The sequence below is a fragment of the Cydia pomonella genome, chromosome 3 (assembly GCF_033807575.1).
Source record: "Cydia pomonella isolate Wapato2018A chromosome 3, ilCydPomo1, whole genome shotgun sequence".
Taxonomy (NCBI): domain Eukaryota; kingdom Metazoa; phylum Arthropoda; class Insecta; order Lepidoptera; family Tortricidae; genus Cydia; species Cydia pomonella.
Genome location: NC_084705.1, coordinates 21,811,938 through 21,836,376, shown reverse-complemented (window position 1 = coordinate 21,836,376; position 24,439 = coordinate 21,811,938). Strand labels below are relative to the sequence as shown.

The following is a 24,439-nucleotide window of genomic DNA, read 5'->3' as shown; positions in this document are numbered from 1 at the left end:
ATATGAAATTAAATTAATTAATTTGTCTTTTAGATCAAATAGCAGTATTTAAATGGGTGTGAATGCTTAATATATTTATAAAAAAACTATCATAGATTTGTCATAATGTCATTTGATATATTGTTATATGTTATAATGTAATTTATACTATAGGTTTCTTTTGTTATAGTTATTGTGATTTCATCTAAACTGTCATTGATGTAATGCCTATTGTAAATATTTTTAAGTAGTATATAGATATGTTTTATAAGGACTTTTGTTATATTATATTTTTGTAATAACGTAATACTTTATACAATTTTATCAAATATAAATACATATATTATATAACATATCATCTTTTGTCAGATTTAATTTAATGATAACGTACAGTTTTACATAATTTTTATAACAAGTAGTACGCAGGCCGTAAAATTAAGTAGGTACCCAACCTAAACTATTTTTTCAACGCTTTTGATTCTGCGGAGGCCGCAGTTCAAACCTTACCTAAAACACTTTTTTTTTTCACCTAACCTAACCTTCCTTTTGCTAGGTAGTTGGGTCAAAATTATTTTCGTTGTCTTGTTTGCGACCACTCTGTCACGCTTGTATCTATGTTTTTTATTAATTAAATAAAAAAGGTCGAGTACTATTGTATGTCTTTTATAACTGTAGATTATATTTTACATGAGAAAAGTTATTAACAAAATTTCATCTCATACAAAAAGCTCCACTCCGTAACATTGTTTGGGGACAAAAAACAAGACAACGAAAACAATTTTGACTTATATTACATATTAATTATATTTACAGTTATTTGTTTGTGCGGAGTCGCAGTTCCAACCTAACCTAACCTATTTTTTTCATGCATATATTTATGCCACGCAAATAATTATGAGATGTCACTTGATAGAACAAATAATATGTATATTAGACAAAGTGTAAATATACTTTATGACCATTATACTAAAACAACATTATGTATGCCGTTAATTAAAGTATTACAGTAGTACCTATGCCATTTATTATGTTATTCAAAATAATGATATATCTAACTAAAATATATGAAAATTAATAATAAAAAATGTAGTCCACCCATTTAAAATGTATGCTACTTTTATGATAAACGATTTAAAACTAGGTATTTCGTTCCTTATATCAAATTTTATTATATTTTTCGAACGTTTGTAAATTGAATTATACCATAAGTGCGTACCTATAAAACCTATATACTTGTATGTTATGAGATGCACCCATTCATTTAGTCGAATTTGTCTCTATATTTCAGATTTCGCTGAGAATCTAGCTCAATTTCCAATAGAAACTCGAAATAGGACGCACAATATTACTAGTTACAATAGAACTTGTATACCTATGGGATATCTAATATCTCATAATGTATTTGTAGTATTGCGAACTAAATATATCTGATAGTGATAGGCATCAGTATTGTGTTGTGACGTAAAATATACAGCCCGTAAAGGAATTATAAGTCATACTACACTAGGCATCACTCAACACTTAAGCCACAAAGTTAGGAATACTTACATACAACCGGCGCCTGCATAGAGGTAACGTAACCATCTACATAACCACATGTGGAGATTTTTATGTTTTTGTAATTTTCTAATAAAATTTGGTAAGTATTAAGAGCTTATTCTGGGCGCAATAAATACGAAATCTCAATTTGGGACAAACATATAAATATACGTTTTCGTAACTCAGAGGAAAATTTCGTACATTAAATTGAGCTTATACGGGGGTAATACTGCAAGTTACTGGAATGAGCCATTTAGAGGTCACGCAAAATATAACTTATTGTTCATAAATGCATGGTGGTTCTTAAAAGTCTTGACTTTGACTTTGAAAACCTTGTAATTTTTAGGATTCCGTGCCCAAAGGTTGCTTACAGCTGTCTTTCCGTCAGTCAGCAGGCAGGCTGAACCGCTAATATACCTACTGTTTGTACACGGATTCCTTTTAGTAAGCGAAATGTACCTCGACTTGCTACTCACATTGCTGCACCAAATGTCCGGGCGCTGCGCAAATATTTACTGCGCGCGCACTGCAAACTATCCTTTATTTTAATTAGGTACCCAAGTTGCCTGTTACTGAAAATATTTAAAAAAAAAAAAATTTAGTATTCAAAATGCTATTCATTGCACTTGATATAAAAATCAAATTTGGTGGGTTTATGAAGCGAACCATATTTTAAAACAGCAACAACGACCAGTGGACACTGTCGTCTTTAAAACATACAGGAAATCATTTTCATAAGAAACTAAGGAATCACTAAGTCCGTGTAATGAAAATGTTGAGGCATCCTATCCTTCGCTTTAGAAGTGCCAAAATAATACCTGTCTACCCAAAACTTTTACTAAACTTTCTGTAACTGGTTGATAACTTGTTAAGGTTAGGTAAGTATTAGAGAAACTTGTTGAGGCATAAATATGCCTAAGACGAGTCGGGGTATAATTAAACTAAAAGATACATTTTTATTTTATAATCACGACCCTGATTTGATATTTAATTTACATAAATACCAAATTTTAGGACTGTTCTAGAGATTTCGAGTTTGTCCTAATTCGATTGTGTTAATAGGGATGTCTTATTTTCGATTCGATCGTTGAGCTTTCGGATAATTGGACAGATCTTTCAAATCTAACACACAGTTTTTAAATATACATACCTCGAGTACCAATTTCCTAGGTGATCATACATAAATAGTTACATATAGTTTCATTTAAAAGCCTTTTGTTTAGCTATTGTGCAAAACAAATGTGAAGATGGGTCTTAGCAACATAGTAAGAAACTGTAATGACGCTGACAAACTGAAACTTTCCAAGTTAAATTCGAGCTTAATATGTAAAGTGTCACAGAGCAGATTAGCGACGTGCCTGGGACAATGAAATTCCCGCTCGGGTAAGTTTCGGGAACTATTGTTCCAGGATTGGACCATTTCCCCTATTCACCGGCGCATTGTAGGTATAATTATGTATCTGTGACGGACAGTTCTAATGCGTTATTGTTTTGTTTAAGGTCAGGGTAAGGGTGGGGTACAATTGTTTGAGAAGGATATTTACTTAAATACTTTGTTAATTGAACATTAAATTAGTAGCTTCGGTGAATAATTTAACTATGTACCTAGTTAGACAACAAAGTTCGCGGACGTATTAAATCTGGCGTAATCAAATTTAAAGTAACAGGTTAGCAGTTAAATTAACAATTAAGTTACGAACGTAGGTACCTCTACATTAAAAAATATGAATATGAATACCTAATTCGAGTTTATTGTTATACCTCAAAGTGGACACATCACAAAAAAAAAATAGAAATCAATTTCTTTGAGAATGCTTTAGTATTCAATATCAAAACACATAATTATGTAGGTTCCAAAGGAAAGGTATGACTAAATTTAATTAATTAGTACAAACGTTTGTCAAAGACCTTTTTAAGGGCGCTCAAGCTTTTAATTCCAATGTACAATTCGCTTTTAATTAGAATCCCACTTAAATGTAAACATAAATGAACATTTCGGCAGGAAAATAATATTTATATGCTTCTATTATAGAAGATAGAGTGTTGTTGTGGTTGAATCAATGTTAATTAAATACGTTTATAATTTTGTTCACCATGTTTCATATCCATAATTTCAATTTAATTAGCTTGTCATTTAGATATTAATTTTATTCATAAAATGTACATGATGATTCCAGTGTGTTAGCAAAATAAGTCTGTTTAGATTTAATTCACACAAATGTAACTGATATAATTGTAAGCTTTATAGTATCTGAATGTTATCGAACGTCACTTCATATAATTTGGACGTCCTGAACAAATCAATCCACTAGTAAATAATATACATTTTTGATCGTTTAACTCGTTATATCGTTTATCGTTTATTTATTTATTTATTATGTATTTATATCCGGCCATGCTCAGAGTAGGGTTCCGTAGTTACTCTTCCGTCACAATAAGCTAAACTGGAGCTTAAAGTATAGTAGATTATTAACCAAGGGATGAACTGTGGATAGTACGTCTTTTTACTATGAAGGGGAAACTTTTTGCGATAACTCTAAAACAGCTAAACTGATCATATCCGCTATAGTTTTCATTTAATGTCTTTCTTAAGTTCTACTTCCACGATTTTTTTCATATTTTTTTGACCTATGGTTCAAAGTCAAAGTCAAGTCAAAGTCAAAGTCAAAGTCAAAGTCAAAGTCAAAGTCAAAGTCAAAATATTCTTTATTCAAATAGGCCTAGCAACAAGCACTTTTAAATCGTCAAATTTTACAAATATCATCTTAATCTAAATATCAGAGCAATTTATTGATGCAGTTATTATTGTTCTAAAAAAAACATTGGACTATTATAGATATGGTAAACTTAATAATAAGAATTTCACAAAAGGGTCGTCAAACATCAAAATTGTATAAAAATACTAGTCTAGAAACTTTCTAGAATAAAATCTAAATGTCAAAAAATACGGTATATATATACATTGAATTATCAATCAATTTCATCATTAATAACAACAATAAATAATTCATTCTTTACAATCACACTTAATCCCACGGTGTTTCATCATTCATGTAGTCTTGTGTGCTATAATAGGCTTTAGAGATAAGCTTACGTTTTACATAATTTTTAAATTTACTAACAGACAATTCAGTTATAATATTAGGAAGTTTATTATAAAATCTTACACAATTACCCATGAATGATTTCTTAATTTTATGGAGCCCAGTGAAGGGCACTGCGAGCTTATGCTTATTTCTAGTATCAATATTATGTATTTCACAGTTTTTCTTAAAACTGGCAATGTTTTTATGTACATACAGAATATTCTCATAAATATATTACAGTGCACTGTCATTATGTTAATTTCCTTAAACTTATCTCTAAGTGTGTCTCTATGGTACATTTTATATATTGCACGAATAGCCCTCTTCTGCAGAACAAAAATGGTATTTATCTTTGAAGCACTGCCCCATAGTAAAATAACATATGACATGATGCTATGAAAGTAACTAAAGTAAACTAATCGAGCTGTTTTCACGTCTGTTAAGTGACGGATCTTGCTCACTGCAAAAGCTGCAGAACTCAGTCTATTCGAGAGATTAGCAATATGGGGACCCCATTCATGTTCAAAAGTTAGAGGGAGAGGGACATATTTTTTTTTGTTTCGGAGCGATTATCTCCGAATATATTCACTTTATCAAAAAATGTTTGTTGATTATGTTAGTTATGAAAGACCTTTCAAACGATATCCCACACTGTAGGGTTCAACCAAAAAAAAAATCACTCTCACTTTATGTGTAGGGGAGGTACCCTAAAAAAAATAATTTTTAGGTTTTATTCTACGACTTTGTCGGCTTTATTGATTTATATATCCATGCCAAATTTCAGCAATCTAGCACTAACGACCACGGAGCAAAGCCTCGAACAGACAGACAGATAGACAGACGGACATGGCGAAACTATAAGGGTTCCTAGTTGACTACGAAACCCTAAAAATTGTAAAAACCGATACTACGTTAACATTTCTAAGCACATTTGGAGCTTACGACCTATTTTTAATTCATAGTTTGGTAAATATTTTAGAATAAACAAAGTTGCAATATACACGAAATTTTCCCGCCCCAAAAACCCTGATACTCGTATGATTATGATAAATAAATATATTATGTGCATAACGGCCACTACCCTTTTAGGGGCGTTCATTATTTAATAAATCTCGCCTGTTGAAGAGCGTGTCTCAGCAAATATCACATTACTTTTTGAAAAATCGCAAAAAATCTCAGACAAAATATTATTTATTTATTTATTAAGGTTTGCCAACAGGTGCAATACAAAATACTTATAAATGAAAAGTTATTAAATAAGATTGCTTGAGTATCCACCCCATTACAGGCAAACACGGCAAGCATGTAACAGATTTTGCTTAAAATTATTTATCCTAGGTACTAAATAATGTTATTATGTTATCACTACCTTCCTGGTAGTGATAACATAATAACAATAACCTTTACATAAACTTATTTCCGTTGCATGGTGTATTCTGGGTTTATTTCATGCCCAGAGGTAATGATTAAATACTTTGGTCAGCAAATACTATATTTCATTTTATGACCAGAGGTGATGCGTTCATTCATAAAATTCAAACTATTTAACTGCAATGGTTTAAGTACCTATGGATATATGCATTTTTACTAGTTAATGAACATAGTACGTCGTATTTAAACTACAGTAGCGGCAGAAAATCTAGCATAATGCTATTTGTTGCAGGCATTCATTCGAAAAATTAGACTTTATATCATGTATGCAATGATTGTATTTTCATCCCAATCATATATATTCGCTTACGACCCACTGCACCTAGCAACGTAACACACTTTAGCACAATGGGGACTTTCCACACACCAATTAATATATTAATTCTTATTCGAAAACACTCAAAAGCGAATCATACCAACAATAAAACCCAGATGGATCGATTTTCGCCCTCGTTAGCCTTTGGTTTGAAAATTAAATCGAATCATTACCTTAGAATTTAATACCCACCGAGTTACTGTGAAAACTCAAGCAAGCGTATTATTTTAATTAAAATTGAACCATAGTTCGTTCGAATATGGAAAATATAGGGAATATTGTAAATTTCGTTAAAATCGCTAGAGCCGTTTTTGAGAATGTAAAAAAATATATATGCAAATGTATCTAAAACAATATGATGGTATTGTACGGGGATCCGAGATGTTTTGCCCTGTACGAGTATGGGGCCACTCCGCAGCATTCCAGCACCACGTGAGAGGCTGTTTCTTCTGTCTCCATGCATCCTCGGCATAGGGGACTGTCTGTGACACCTGTTGTGAAAAGATGTTTGTTAAATAGTCCATGACCTGTTATGACACTGGTTACCATACTCAGTCGGACCTTCCCTAGTTGAAAGAGCGCCCTTGTGAGTTTTTCGTTGAAGCCAGGCATGGCTTGTTTGGCCTGTCGGCATCCAGTCTGGTTTCTCCAGTGTTCTGTGTGTAGTTTCCCTATGCGTGCCAGCAGCTTTGAGCTTACCTTGCTAAATGGTATCGGGAGAATCGGCTCTGGGCCAATATGATGGTATCATAATGATCATAATACCGATTATGTACTTTCGATTCAACTAATATTTCTGTAGGTAAATTTCCGAGGTGAGTTCAAAGTCCTAAATCCTTTCCACTTTACAGTTAGTAAAAACCTAGCGATGAGTCTGATGAGAAAATTCGCAAAAATGTGGAACTAATAAAATTAAACTAAAATTTCATAATGCAATCGCTACACAGTGTTTTCGTAAGGAGATCGGGTCCCTACCCTTAATTTATTGGATACAAATTTCAGTGTCGGTTGATTACCCTGTCGATCACTCGTGCCACTACGTTAGTTATTTGTTTTACGAAGGGGCAAAGTTATTGTTTGTGCCCTCCTAATATTGACACCCGAGCAAGCGAAATATACCTAAATTGAACTACGAGCACAGCTAATTCTAAAAGTGGAATATTGAGCATTGTGAGGGTTTTAAAACACGAGAGTTAAACTAACTCTGCTACTGAGTGAAGCAAACATTTTCACCACACCAACGCGAGGTTAGTATTTTAAAAGTAAAACTTTACAAATAAAATCCAAATGAATGTTATTAAACATTTAACATTCGTGATCATCACTTAAAAGTCAATTCCGCCAACCAACTTGAGGAAACAACTCAAATTTTGCATTCAAATTTCTTTACCACTTTTGTGAATAAAATACAACGTTCTCATCGGTGTTTGAAGAATAAAGAGAGCCTTTACGAGCTGTTGTGGTGAAATAGTTATTTTCTGTTCTCCATGCGGAAAGTATCAACTTTCGGCACGCTGCGCTAGACGAAATTACCGTTTTCACACTCCGTCACACAAAAATAATATACAAACCTCGGGCAGTAAATAAGAAAGCCTCTGACCAAAATACATATTTGTAGCCCTTGGCTTCGCCTCGCAATTACATGTGATCTGAGACATTTTTTACTTTTCTGCCGTAGCTCATGCTAATATTGATACCCGAGCGTTGCAAGGGTTTCAAGGCACGAGACGGTTAAACAAAATTTGTCTCTGAGTGAAACACATTTTTTTTTTACCACGCCAACGCAAGGAAAATAATAAACTACGAATATGCAATACCAAAAAAATCAAACCAAATCATTCATCCAATTAAACGTAATAAAAAATTATCATTCAAAATCATCATTTAAAAGTCAGTTCTCAGGAAACAGCTCAAAATTTGGATCAGATTACTTTGCCCCACGTGTGGATAAAATGCAACTTTCTCACTCGTTTTTGAATAATCAAGAGGGCCTTTACCATTTGGTGTAGTGAAAAGAATATTATGTATATGAATTCATTAGAAGAAAGAACGTATTGATATTTCAAATTCTATCTTCGCTAGGTAAAAGCAAAAGTTATCATTAAAATAAATCAATAACTATTTCACCAATCAACACGCCACGTTAAAAAAGACCATCAAAATCATCAATCAATCCCTACGGATGTTGAACGGAGTCTTTCCTCAGTACGGGTGGCGACTATTGTCAATTTGGGAATGGGAAGATTCCGGTTTTTTTTTTTTAACTAATGTTAACCCTCTGTCTTAGTGAATATTGTCCCATAATATTAATAAACGGTCTCTTCATGTAACTCAAAATGATCACGTCACGACATCGGCACGGTTCTCTACAGAAAGGCCTGTAATAATGCAGGTATTAATTTCGAGATTAAACTCAACGTTAAGCTTCATTCTCACAGGGATTCGCGATACATTGTACAGAAGACTTACGTCATATTCTGTTTCTAAAGCTATTTATCTAGGGAAGGATTTACTTTACGCCTCAAGTCAATGATGTTTGCAACAGGGTTATGTTTTATGGCACAATTTAGAATGTAATAACAGGATGGAAGTTTAATTACTTTTCTTAGCTCCATATAACACGTTTTATACACATGCTGGGAACAACTCTTCTCATTTTCTTTGAGAGACTAACATGCGAAGTGCTTGTTTTTATACTTTGAAAAAGTAGAGCACTTTACTAGAATAGTAATAAAAGATATTCAAGAGAAAATACGTTTTCCCGCGATGTTAAGTGTTATTTGATGTTCTAAAAATTGCTTACAAATATAAAAGTTAAAATATTTTTAACGTTTGAGTTGCGGGGTTTTTAGATTTGTTATATTCCTGTTTTTAATCATGTCCTATAAATATGTACATGCTTGTAACACTGTTCCATTTTTACATACCTAACATGTTCACTAGTTTGATTATTTTTGACAAAGATAATTCTGACGTTCTACTAGTATTATGTATGTGGACCCTGAATAAAACATGATATATGTTATCAACTCCTCTCTCATGTAAATGTTCGAAAATATATGGGGCGGCACGTACATTTGGCAAGCATAATGACACATCACAGATTATGATAATTTTGTCCACTCTAGGCGAATATTTCTCATAGGTAGAATATTTTACCTGTTTTAGTTCCTAATATAAGTACTGTAGGACTTAGTTGATTTGTATACAATTGTGCCAATTCATTATTATTTAATTAAAATATAAATTACTTAATCAAACTTTTATGTTAATATGTTAGGGTGATAAATAATTTGGTCATATTGTCTTTTTATACTTAGTACGGGAAAAAATATATCAAAAGTTTTATTTAAGTTAAAATGAATAAGAGTAGGGAACGTAAGAATTCATTTTTGAAGAGCTGATGTGAAAAGAGAACCTACCGTCTTATTGATACCCAATTACCCATAGCTTATATACGTAACTCCAACTATTATATTTATAATTTTTAAAATTTTCCAATTTATTTAATTAAAATAGCATACCATCAGATCCACAGCGAAGGCATTTGTCACATTACAGAATATTTTTTTAAATTAAATATAACAATAATTTTAATACAAATACCTACATAGGACAGATGGAGAGAGGGAGAAAGAGAGTAAGAGAAAGAGTTGGAGGGGTAAGAGGAAGGGAGTGAAAGGACACACCCGATGTATAGAAAATAAATTTGCGAGGGAAGAGACAAATATTTGAAGATGCACATTCTATATTTCCATATTAGTCTATGATACCCACATAACATAAGAGATGACTCAGTAATTTTCAAAGCTCGCTGAATCTAGCCTTCACGCATGACTTGGCGTTCTATGGTAAAATTGCCATGCTACAGTGCTCGGTTTGAAATGCTGATAAAAGTTTTGTAAAAATTCAAAATTGCAAGACAACAACATTATCACTAAATTGTTTTCATATCTGTATACAGCAATGCTCGCCAATGCTCACCACTAGAGCATAGGCAAAGAAAACCAAACTCTTTTTCTTATGCTAGCAATCCCGCCCTCAAAAAGTGATGAGCATAGAGTTGTTATTTTACTTTAATTGACAAAATTTGTTTGACACACTGTTGGCGTTATTCATAAACGCGCTGCAAGGTATTTGTAGTTCATCTTAATCTGCCATTTTGACTTAATGTAAAATAATTATTTGTGGTTAAATGTATTGTCTAATCAGATTGGTCTACTCATGAAGTAAAAAATATAACTAGCCGTAAAGTTAACTCAAAGTCATGACCTACTTGTAAATGACAATATGTTGTACTAACAACTTTCACGTGAAAGTGTAGACCAGCTGGGCCGCCATGGTATCTCTTGCGCAAAAAGCACAGGCCGCCAATATCGCCACGGCACTATCAACGATTTGGTCTATTGCGTGCTTGCCTCTGGCTATTAGCTCTGTGCCTGTAGTTTTAGAACCAGTGGGCATGGTGAGAGACGATCGCAAGCGTCCCGACGGAGCCGTTAGTGCCGTGGAAATTAGGAAGGGCCCTGGTGCGGTACGTAACGTGTGTCGACCTTTGCACAGTCCACATTGGAGCAACCCGCATTCAGGCCGGCGCAGCGGCTGACCAGGCCCAGATGCTCAAGAGCCGCAAATATTCGGCCCTACTCAACGACTATGAGTTTGCGGCGCTAACGGTTGAGACGTTGGTTCCCTGGTCAGCCGACATGAAAGCATTCATGAGGGCACTGTCGGCGCGGCGGCGCAGCTGGTCGGCATCACAGGGGACCCCAGGACTGACGCGTACCTCTCTCAGCGTATCTCCCTTGCGAGAGGTAACGCCGCCAGTGTCGTGGGGTCTATGGTTGCGGTATGCCGCAGGCCGATTTATTGGACGGGGTGTTCTCCTTATAATTGGGTTTATTGTTATTTTGTAGGTAAGTATATTTTTATTTTTCCTTTGTTATTTTCTATACTTAATTTTATTTCTAGGTTTAACTCTACTTTTCATTTTTCTTCTAATCCATTTAATTATAATTTAATGAATGTCATTCCACCAGTTAATAGGTACTAGTGGCTCTGTGTGCTGTAGACCTAGCGATAAGCTTAGAAAATAAAAGTGAAAAATTATTAGTTCGTTGAGTCATTATCACAGTGAACTGGCTTGGTTATAAGACTTATAAGCGCCATAGACAGTATTTGTGCTTAAGGCGCTCTTATAGACAGATTTTAGGTTTTTGAGGGGGTGAAGCAGACGAAGTGGTAAAGCAGGCAGGCGGGCGCCCCGCGCGCCGCGCTCGCAGCAAGTCTACGTCCTTATTCTGACGCCATCCGTATTCTGGTTTGTTAGTTCTGGGATCTTTTCCGGAAAATTATATTGATTATGATTTAAACTTAATGAAATTAAAAATTTGATAATTATATATAATACTAGGGTATACCGCGGCAAATTGAGAACCTAGTAAAATGATACCAAATCGTTTTGTGTCGAAATAATATTACTTACTAATTCAGACAAAAGTTACAACTGTCTGCTTTAAATCATATATAGATACCTGGGAGAATCAACTTTTTAGCGTCACTCGTTGCCATGGTTACGATTAGTTGTCCAGGGGACAAAAGTTCATTGAAATACTGATTTTACGGTACTTACATGTATCAAACTTGCGTTTTTGTGGTCGTTATAACCAATGCCCATAATGGGCCCCCTACTAAGCATGTTAATAGAACGGCATACAACGTCTCTTCAAACAAACTGTGCCACTGTTGTCCCTTGGACAACGGGACAGGATAACAAAACAAAAAAAGTTGATTCACCCACCTATTCAAAACTTAGTTGACCTTAAAAATGCAATAGAAGTCAATTTCGGGCAAGTAGTGAAAAAAGGAAGAATACTAGCAAAGCTAAGTAATTTGTGGAAGTGAACGTAAAAAGGTAGCATGTTTTTGCTGGTATTGAGATAACTGAAAACATAAGCATAAGGTATGCACAAGCATATGTAGCTCCAAAAAGTAGATAAATTATGCTATCTTCTCAAAAAAGAACCATGACTCTAACTGTAACGACTATTTCTATATTATTTTTTGAATTGACGACAATGAAGACGATTATAAATTTTAAATGCAAAAGTCGAGAAAACTGCTATTATTATTTATTATTTAAAGTTTATAATGGCATAAATGCACTTATACTACTACTACTACTTCGAAGTTATATAGTAATGAGTATAATTGACTGACTTTAATTAATGTCTAATAAAGAATCAGTCTGTTGTCTGTCTACTCTGTCTGTAATCAAATATTACAAGTATATTTGACCCACTGAGGTTTCAGATGAAGTTGAAAATCTGCATACATATGTAAGTAGGGTGACAATGAAATATTATGGTACCATCGAGCTGATCTGATGCATGAGAGAGGAGGTGGCCATAGGAACTCTGTGTCAAAATATCGCAACCAAATTGCGTTTGAGGTTGTTAGAATTGTCTCAATGAGTATTATTTTCCTTTGGAAAGAAGTGCAGTTAAGACCTGTTCCGTAAAGTTAATTAACATACAAAACTTTCCGATGAACAAAATTATTTTATCGTCAACTATGTTATTTATCCCTTCAAGTGGTGGCCCGCCACTCACGGGTCGATGCGATAGTCAGAAAGCTGTCGGCCAACAGAGGGTGGTTAGTGAGGTGTTGCCATATTTAGTGGCAAAATTAAAGGCTTTGAAGTATATTTACGCTCTTCTAGCGCCCAAAAGTAGCTAGTAAGTTAGACAAGGAAAACATACATACACACGCTTGTTAACGCTTGGTTGCTAAGGACCGTTCATCCGGGATCGAACGCCTAGGTCGAGTTCTGTCTTGATTTTTAAAGAGGTTATTTTGTAAATACACGGTACCCTCGAGGAAACGGAAAGATTTTAACAGTATATTCCGGATCGTATTTAGAGGCAAAAATGTCATATAAACTTTTTTAATTCGCCTAGTTTCAGAGTTAATACCAATTTAAAAAAATATTTTTCGTTGTGTTTTAGTGCATAACGCCTGTTTGATGGCTATGTCGCCAGTCGCCACTTTGGGACCTAGTCTAGACTACCTTCTTGACAGATATCAAAGTCACAAGGTACCAATTGAATAGACTAATTTTTACGAAAAAAAATGTACCAATTTATATTAATCCATAAATTTTCCAAGAACATGATCTTAATATGTTTAAAAACATACAAAAAGTAAAAAAAAAAAACATTTTTTTTTTGCGGAATTGACTTAAACTTGTACATGAAATTCTTCTTATGACCTCAGGAATACGTGGTTAAAAAAATTCCGTTTCCTCACGGGCACTTTTTATGACTTAACCTTTGAATTTTAAGCCCTACGTAGAAAATTAATTAACAATTACCTCCAATCATAACTTTGTTTTGTGGTGGTAGTCATTTTTAATAAGGAAACTGGAAAACTGTCACTGTTGCTAGGTTTGATTAGTTAGGTGCATGTGGCGAAATGCATAAACATTACAATAATTTAACAACAACAAGGACAACTTCAACAGAAGGACATGATGTCACGATCCTCAGCATTGAGGGACCAAGAAGAAGAAGACAATAATTTAATTGTTCTAATCGAATAGCGTATTTAGTGCTTATTATTTAATATTGGCGAGAGGTACAAATATATACGAACTTCCGAACCGAGTACTTGCAAAATTTTGAATGGAATTTGAAGGGTAAATATCACTCCTGCTCACCTTACAAAATAAAATAGTTGATAAATGTTGTAAATAAAGTCTTAAGTGTATACCATATGAAAGTTAATAAACCAGAAATACCAAACAAATTCAACACTTATAACATAAACTATTACAGCCATTTGAGCACTTCCACAAAAACGTGAAATGGTACCTTTCACTAAGCACTATTTAAATCCAGTATATCTCCTGCATCCTGTATATGTTAAAAATGAAGCTGTTCCAATATAATGACTTATATAAATTAAACAAGCGGATTAATTTTATTTGTTTACGTTTAAAAATAGGTATTCAATTTGATTATTACTGTAATAGCCATTTAAAATATTATTTTACCTAAATTGATAATTAAAAGTAGGTACCCCTCACGAAATAAGTACTACTGAATTTTATACTTAGCAGTGTTTTTTAAAATGTACATGTATTTTACCTTCCTCGTATTAAAAATGAAAAGTAGAGTGTTTAACTCGGGTGCAAGGCACCATTTCATCATTTGGTTAATCGTGGCTGTATGCCGGACAGGTGCGTGTGTAAAACTTGTCAAAAAAGATAATATGACGGATGGATGTCTGAAATGTCACCGTATTTAAGATTCAATTAGCTTAAGAATTAGTTTTTTCTTCGTAAGAGTGATGAAAACATTGTGTGTATAACATATTTGTGTATTTATAGTGTGATTATCCATTTTATGTAACGTCCGCTAAACTAGCACAGGTCCAACGCTGACAGTGGTCACGGGCGTACTGGCGTACTGACGGTATTGCCGCGCAGGGTAACGTTTAGTAGACAAAATGTTGAATTCATAATTATGAATGAAAAATTTAACGCATCGATAAACTGACAAGCAAAATGTTACAGTTACTTAAAAGCTATTGAATGAAGTAAATTTCATATTGATATTCATCATAGTACTTCTAAAATATCGAAATAAATACAGTTTTAAGCATATTTTCAAAGCAAAAATCTATCGAGAAAAAGATGAGCCATCGTGTTTCTGACAAGCATACGGCTAGTTCAAAGACTGAAGTTATACATACTAGAAAATAATCGATGAAATCCTTGTACAAGCCTGTAAATATCGATTTAAAAATAGCGCATTTTACTATACACCGCGCCTTAAGTCATAAGATAATACAAACTTATTTTGTCATAGAATCTGGTCACAAAATTTCATGAGAATCGGTTGAGAATTGCGACCTGTAGATGAAAACATCTGGACATACGAAGGCAAATCGGCCGAGTTAAAACGGAAACCTTTGTTAACGTTTCGGTCAAATATATCCAAGATTTTTTTATAAAGATAAGTGTTGCCTTTATTCGAATCGGTTAGAGTCGCTACCTGAATCATATTTTCTTCTCATTCGCATTTGTGCATTTTTCATTTACAACGCCGAAACAAACTCTTTAACAGACAAAGCCAAAAGAAACACCGTCAGCAAACGTAAATTACGCTAGTATGTCACACACAAGATATAATAGAATAGAGTAGATATAAAACATGGCTCTCGCCTCAGTGGACCGTGACGTTTACTTAGGGGAGCCGAACTTGCAAAAAGCTACGATAATAAAGCTGAAGGTTGACGCTGCATTAGCATACATTATGGTAATGAATCGGTCAAGTAGAAACATGCGTGGGTACTGGCGAGGACATATACATATAGTTACTCTGCAATTCAGTAGATGACATGTTGCACTTTGATTGGTTTGAAACCTCGAGTTAATTGTCACAAAGGTGATCATTCATAAAGTATTATGAGTTCGTTGTAGTATGTTTAACAATTTTTAACTGAATTCAAAATCCTAAAACACACCTAAACGACACGTATTTCCAATTTGGCGATTTGTCTTCTTTGTTAAGTTTGTTAACCCTTTTTCATTTTCTATTCAATACCCAGCATACCTATGAGTAAAATGGAACGTTGGTGAAGAACCGCTGTGGACCTCTTCAAAGGCAAGTATTTTGCGTCTTGGGGCTAATTGTATTTAATTATGAGATACACTACGGTCGTAAATAATTTTTATGGCATTTCAAACTATTTTGTGGAGTAGGTTTTTTTTCTTTTTTAAACTTTATTGCACATCCAAAAGAGGTACAAATGGCGGACTTAATGTGACATGACAGTCAACCATAGGACTATGGACGGTAGAGAAAGAACGACAATCTTGTATGGCAGAACTGTTGCAAAAGTGACCAGCTTTCAGATTTAAATAATAGTTCCTCATCTCTCCGGTGGCGCTAGGTAGGCTCATGGATTACATGAAACATAGAAGTATAATAATATAGAACTGAAATTGGGGAGGGACAACAAATAACCCGACCAAATTACATAGATTGTTTTTGTTGTCAGGAATGTTAAACGTGTTTTTAATTTTGTCACATTGCATATGTTCTGTCCCTCACGGGCGCACGCGTAGCACATCCTATACAGTGTGTCCCTTCCCTAGCCATTGTACAAAGCCGAAATATATATATGCATTAGGGTATTTAGAACCAGTGTACAAAGTATCATAACAACCGGTGTAGCGGTTTCGAAGAAATTAACAAATCACCATTTTTTTACTTTGGAGCAGCCTGTATGTGTTAGTAGCTCCTAAGGTAAATATCCTCAAAGAATAGTATGGAACCTTCTTCGACCTTTTTGATTATATTTTTTATTTATGACACTAACAAGCTTCTGACTTTTGAAAAATGTCATCATTATCAAATATTTCGAACAAATTGTCAAAAACACTGCCAAAGATTAACACAGTGTGTTTCTTTTTATTGTCGATTATTGCAAATAACTTTTGTTCGAAAAAAATATTTTTTATCTTTTGTTCTAATTAAAAAAATATTAACGTCAGAGCATTCCTGAGAAGTCACTCTACGTGGGATTTCAGGGTTTGTCCAAGGGATAAGGTCACCCTGTATAAAAATTAAGTCTATGACATTTCATTTCGGTGTATTGTGGCGCCACTTATTTAATGTTTTTTGATGAAGACTTTAATTTTCATACATGAAGATTTTGCTCTTTCTTACACACTCCATACATAGAGCCAAAGAAAAATGCCAAGGTGGGTGCAGTGAGAAGCGTTGAGAAGCAATCAAGTAATAGTAGTGCGTAGTTTTTTCTATTACCTATTATTTTATAGATAAATGCGTAAAGGGTTATAGGGGCTATAGCGCAGCGACTGGTAAGTTTTATGAATAGTTCGCTCGGTAAATAGATAGCAGCAGTCGGCTGAGCCCTGTTGGTTGTCGAGTAAAGGAAAACTTGAATATGAATTTTATACAATTTTGCAGAAAAAATAATCCGGTGTAAAGCAGATTCTCATGAAAACACTCGTTTTGGATGCGAGTAAAAACCGCTTTAGGAACTTAAATAACAATAGTGTTCCAGTTAATGCACTAGCGTCAGCGCTGCCAGGCGCAGAGAGCATACATGAGACATACCTACGGCAGGGCAGTTATTACTCGTAAATTTATTTTGTACAATGGCAGCGATCACAAAGACCAGACTTTACGACGGTGGCCTTTTTGTGAAGTCAGTGAAGCCTAGAACGATGCAATAGAGTTGATCTACTTTTATATAACATATTATAATAGTTGAAACGGCAAAATTTTTACGGAATTCTATGATCAGATATTATTCCAATTAAACCTTTATGTCCTGATAAAAACTCAACCCTTTTGCCTGTTCTACGTTGATTACCTAATTATTAATTTTTTTCTGATTTACAATGATCTGCAAATTATTATTATTTCTTAAAAGATTAAAAATAGCCCGTATAAAAGTGTATTTTTACTTCTAGGGTTTATAATACTCTAATTAAAATTTGTCACAGTTAATTACAAACCCGAATACATCATAGAGAGCTTATAATATGTGTGTAGATAAAGCAGTGAATGTAACCGTATATAATTTAGGCATTAAATTACTCGTGTGATCTTATTAAGAGATTTTGTAGCCAATTTACTAAACACAGCTGTATTTTTGATACGAACACATAATCAAAGGGCAGTTAGTCGAGGCTGTAATTAACACACTTTCATAGGTTTTATAAAAAATGGACGACTTTTATTTTTTCATGCAAAAGAATTCAGCAAGCAATGTATCACTACTTTGTTATAACTCAAAACGTCTCATTAATGACGCGACGTCACAACTATCACAAGTGATCATGATGTACGAAATACATTACCGCTCGAAAAAAAAATAATAATAATTATGCTCTGGTAGTGAAGACTAAACTAAAAAAAACTTTCAGAATTGTTTTATAGCACTCAAACCTACGTCTAATTTAAGTTTGAGGTTATATCAAGAATATACACTGTATAATTACAAGTAATAAAATTAAACAACTCTAGCTCACAGTTTAGAAGCATTCAAATAGAGTAGCCCCCATCCACAGTACAGGTAAATCGTTCTCTGGACAACAAAACACGCGACATTGCACGTTCTCATCCTCGAGGCCATCCCCGTAGAAAAGGGTCTTTCTTAGGAATGGATCATGGAATGGAAAGCGTGCGACTAATTGTCTCAGTCTAATGCACCCCCGCAGCTTCCGTCTTAGTTCCGCCTCCATTGTCTCGTTTGTTTCTCTTTCTTTCATTTCCGTTCCTTTGTTTTCACTCTCTGTCCTTTATTTACCATTTTCAAGTTTCATTATAAAACTGCTTTTTATTTTCTTTTTCTTTCCAAAGAATATGTGCAATTTAGAATCCTGCAAACTATAATATTTTGACTAGGGATGTCTTTATATACAAGAGATTTTTTATACTGCATCATATGTATTCATTTGAATTAAATTTGAAAGTGTTCTATATTATTATATAGGTACCATTATATCAGTCTTCCGTCAAATGAAAGTGAGATAATTTCTTCGCTCACGCACCTTGCAATCTAAGTTTAGACACTGAAATCTTAATTTTCTTTTATTCTTAAGTCATTAAGACTTCATTTTTGGTAGAAAATATTCAGAGCTCTTTTAAAAGCTCAAAGGATCAAAAATAACATACCAATCAAAGCGGGAATTCAACCGCACCGGGGCAAAACGTCGTACGGTTTAATAGGAGGCAACGAAACTAAATTAATGGACTACTAAATTACTTTTAAATAACAAATGGATTGCTTTATTTTGTGTCGTTATGACTGATATTATGTACGTTTTTACACTGACATTTGTGTTGTAAATGATGTTTAATAGGTAATGTCACCTCCCTCAACGCCAGTTAAGGCTAACCTTAGTATTATTAAATTGTATTATTTTGTTTGCTCCATTCACCATCATCCACCCAGCCGCAAAAATTGCATGCCCACTTTATAATTGAATTTAAATTTTTCCTTTTATATATGCATCTGTGACATGAGTACAGATTCATATATAAAAGGAAAGACGGTACTACAAGACGGTTTAAAATACGGATAGACGCAGAAACAGTTATTTTCTTAATTGTAGGAATATCAGTCCAATACCTAATTATTAGTATCCCTTTTCTCCATAGTGTGTAAGAATGTATGGAGTTCAATATACTTAAAGGTAACATATACATTTAATTTTCTAAGCAGAAATCATTACATGGACCAATTTTTAGAAAATTAACAGGTTTTTTTGTACTTCTTACCAAAAATTTATCACTGCAAATAAATCCCAAACGATCCTATTTCTATCAAGAATCAAAAACCCCACAACTGCCAAATAGTTGTATGGTGCCAGAAAAACTAAAATTAAAATTAAAAAATTTCCAAGAGTACAATAAGTTCCGTAAAGAACAATGTATGTATGTATGTATATACTTTATTGTACATATAAATAAAAACAAGAAAACCACAGTTACAGAGTAAATTAAATACAACAAAGGCGAACGTATCCCTGTATGGGATCTCTTCCAGTTAACCTTTGAGGAACTGAGTAGAACAGAAGTAACGATGAATGAATGACAAACAAAAACAAAAAGTGTATAACCACTGAAATTAATGAAATGCAAGTTTTGAATACACATCGATACAATAATACATAAATAGAAATATAACCTTAAAATAATGCATACATGTATAAATATAACATAAATAAACATTCAATATATAATATAAATAGATAATATATAATAATTAGTCATTTCCGAAAATCAGTGAATAGTATATTTTTAAGAAATCTAAAGGGATGTTTCATAACAGAAAATGTAGCTATATAAACTTTTTAGGCTAATGCACCCGGATGGCCCAATAAATATTGTATGATAAATATCCTCTTGGTGATAAATCATTTCGAAACGTGGCCAACATATAATCAATAAAAGACTGATAGGTTTCTTTAACGTCGAGTATAATAAATGACATTTTTCACAGCTTTACCAAATGCCTTACAAAATTAGGATCAAGTCACAATGGTGGTTTAGCATTTTTTGTGCAAATCTAATGTAGTGTTAACGGGTCCGGACGGAGCACCGGGCAGGATAAAAGATAATGTAGAAAGAACAAGTGAATGAGAAATATTCTATATTTTTTAATTTAAATACAAGGTTGTTGCGTTGGGCACGAAAACAGGATCATGAAGTTTTTGAAGACCTAAGTTATACTTTTAAAATGTACACATTAGTTGCAATTTAGTCAATTTAATTAGAACCAATTATTAAAACCGGTTTTAATACTGTGAAATAATGCAATCAGCTTTTAGTAGACAAAATTACAGTCTAAGGCTGAATAACAGACAAAATAACAGGCTAAAATACGAGTATGAAGAACTACAGAAAAATGGTTTAAAAGTTATTTGATACGAGCTCTTTTATTATCGACAATCCTTAGTAGATATTATCAACACTGTGAAGGATGGCTCACGCTAGACCGGCTCATGCCCGTAATCACGTGGTGCTTTCCCATAGATATAAGAAGTAAGGAGATTTATAACGAAGCATAATTTCAAAGAGTCTCGCTGTCTCCAACTGTCCCCCACCACATCATTAAAGGCGTGGCCAGACAACCAACTCACGCGCTGTGATTGGCCAAACCGCGCGGTGTAGGAGCCTAGAGCGGCGGCACTAGAGTGAGGGCAATTCGATAGAGCTATCGATATTTTACATGTTCTGAACATGACCTTAGAGTTTTGACATTTTTGTTTTAAGTAATAATTGCCATATACTTAATTTATATTCCTTTAAATTTTTGACCTTATTTACGAGCTAAGAATTTTAAGGTACGTGTAAGGTATATTAGTTGATCCATAAGTTCTCTCACAAAGATTTTTACTGATAAAATGTAATACAAAGCTTTTAATTAAAAAAAAAATGTACCATGATGCGAAAGCTTGTTTATGCTTAACTAATCAAATTAGTTTAAATTTTAGTCATTATTTGATGTAATGTTTGTTTAAATTGTTTACTTTGGGATTGTCGTTAGACGCGAGCGCTTCATTAAAAAAATAGTTTCAGTTTATTATAGCATATTTCGTCACCAATTGAAAGCAATTCCAGCATGTTACATAAAGTTATGAAGAACTGCGAAAGCAAGTTATAGTAAATTATATTGTAAGTATAATGCACCATTAAATAAGATTTTAAATCATATGTACGAATAATAAGGAAAGAGTAATCATAATTATCAGTAAAAATCTTTCTGCTAGAACTTTTGGATCGACTAAGTATACAATATACTATTATTTTAAACACATTTATATTCTATCGTTATATAAATGAGGTGAAGTGTAACTGGAAACATTTTTCTTGAAAATGATCCGAACAAATAACACTTTTCTCGCTCGTAAACCAGTTAGGGCCCTCTACCTGTAGCATCTATCCATTTTTCTTTAATACTGGGATTATTCGGGAAACTGAAAAAAATTGCAATCATGAACATATTTGATTATACCTAGTGCAGTTATTCGAATCGTTGCTAAGAACCTGAATAAAATATACTTATAGGTAGAAACTATAATGTTATAAATAAATTGTACTTAATTAAATCAGTTTATTTTTTGGCTTACCTATTCGATTTTTAATCCAAATTAATAAGTATTAAATTAAACATTAGGTGCATATAAAATAATTGTAAAATTTTACTTGAAAAATAATTACTTTCATACACACTATATCCAAACATTTTTATCGATAACGCTCAAAGATCAATTATATTCACGAGCACCACTCTACTTCGCGGCGTCAATGAAGGGAGCGGTTGGCGGTCGTACCAAGAAACAATAATGCCCCTGTGAATATCGTTAGCGGTTTAATGCATTGCGCCGTTGCTAAGGACACTACAAATAGTTTTCCATGCCAAAGCGTCAATGTAGGATGCATAGACAAATTGCCACTCGTTTGTATGACAACATGGTCTGACTCAGACAAATCATATGTCACTGGATTTATTTGTTAAAATGTGTAGTTTTATTGACTAATACGTGAAAAAAAATGTACTCACATGTGGTATGTAAGTCCATGATCCTTATAGTTTTTGGATGCACTCCTATTTCGACACAAAATAACGCTATAATTCGGCATTTCAATAAAATTGACGCACACATTGTTCAATGACAGCTAATTTGCTACTGTCTTACGGCGGGCCGGTATGGCCACGATGTGGCCATGTCGCGACGACACGCGCCACGCTTCCATCAGCCATCTAGTACTTTCTATGATCTGAGTGCTTTCCATAGGATTGGTTCACAACAAAATTAAGACATTTAGTCAGAGAGACATTTGGTCATCGAGTATATAAAACGGCACTTCTATGACAGAGAACTGAAATCCGTTGAACTGGGGTGGCGCGACGAGGTGCTACCGGGGATTGAGAGGCGTGGTGTGAGCTCGTGAAGACCTCTGAACTCGATACAACAGGAAGGCAACACACAAAAATAATTATGTCAACCGCTCATCGTCGTATCTGGATATTTCTAAAACCCGCTAAGGTTTAGGACAACAGTCTCATAAGCAAGTTTTCCATCTGTGGATCTTTTCCATCTCATTAGGTCTGTGCGTTTGGATATCTGATTACTTGTGGAAGTTTTCGTCGACGCGTTTTAATCATAGCCTGCCTATTAATACACCTATTATACATTTGTCTGTTATATGTGGTGGGGTATATATTGTGCTCCGTTCGAATATTTATATCTTGTGTAGTTATACCTACTTGTTTGTTAAACATAGTTCAAATGCATTTAAGAAACGCAAGGACGTATTGATTTTTCACCTCAAGGATATATAATCAGATATACTATCTGTTTACCTAGTCGAAGGTACAAGGCAAGCAATCAAGCGCTGCGGTCACTAATGAACGGACGCTTGTGGATAGAGGCTAGCCACCGCTTCCATCGGCAGCTTCACCTTTAAAGCTTAAGATACCCGGGAGCGCAACTCTGATTTATGTTTCTGCTATTACCTACTTGGAATACAAATGGCGATTTGTCCACAAAATCACATTTGTTTTACTCGTGCCTTTAAGGCCCCGTAGTTTCAGGTTCTTATCTCACTCTCACTGAGCTTAAGCGCGAGCGAGATGGATGTGTGTGCCCAGGATCGCGGATATTATATTTTTGACAAAAACAATCATCGATGAGTTCGATCAAACATGTTTTTGCTATGTTTTAGAAGTATTTTAAATAATTTTAGTGAGGAAACCTGCATAATATACATCTGCGAAGAAATTCAAAGGTGTATGTTAAGTCCCCAATCCGCATTGGGCTAGCGTGGGGACTATAGCCCGAGCCCTCTCGCGCATGAGAGGAGGCCTGTGCCCAGCAGTGGGACGTATATAGGCTGAATTATAATTATTATTATTATTATTAGTTTTTGTGCGAATTTTAAAGGTGCGTTTAGAGCTATGTCCGTAATTTTTTCTTATCAAGCAAAAGTCAAAAAATCATAATTTGAATCAATGAAGCTACTAGAGAAAGGCCTCAAAATTACTAATTAATTTAAAATAAATTACTAATTAGTATAAAAAAGCGCTAATATTTTTCAAAAACTTGTCTCTTGTCATTTTACTGGCTTATATTTATATTTAGGTGCTTGGGTTTAATATTTTAAATAATTAATTTAAAAAACATTAGCGAAAAACAATTTAAATTTATAGGTACATATTTATAATTAAAGTAGGTACTTTTTTAAGTAAGACGTACTTAAAACTATTTCACGAGCGTAAGCTACTCTGTACTAAGTTAGAACCTTTACCTAAGTAAGCAGCTATTACTGAAATGGTTGTCAAATGGCTCTACCTCTCGCATTACGTCCTAAGTTTATATGTTTACCCTCATGGGGAAATACATCCCTGCCTCACATAAATCAGGCATAACCCATACCTTACGACAAATCGGCGAAGTGAAGTCATATTTCAACGTCACCGGTTGACTCAGAACTAATTACGAACATTAGTTATTATAAGTTGTGAACTTCGTGCAGTT

The 24,439-nt window shown here is 34.0% G+C and overlaps 1 protein-coding gene and 1 long non-coding RNA gene across 2 annotated transcripts in view; one reads left to right on the top strand and one right to left on the bottom strand.

Annotated features, from left to right (window-relative positions):
* Nucleotides 1–24,439, top strand: part of LOC133516302 (uncharacterized) — an 83,627-nt gene that overhangs the window by 5,343 nt on the left and 53,845 nt on the right. The gene's annotated exons all lie outside the window — the stretch shown is intronic.
* Nucleotides 1,852–24,439, bottom strand: part of LOC133516303 (uncharacterized) — a 175,622-nt gene continuing 153,034 nt past the window's right edge. The window contains exon 2 of the long non-coding RNA XR_009799199.1: nt 1,852–4,063. This is a non-coding gene — a long non-coding RNA (uncharacterized LOC133516303). The remainder of the gene's footprint in view (nt 4,064–24,439) is intronic.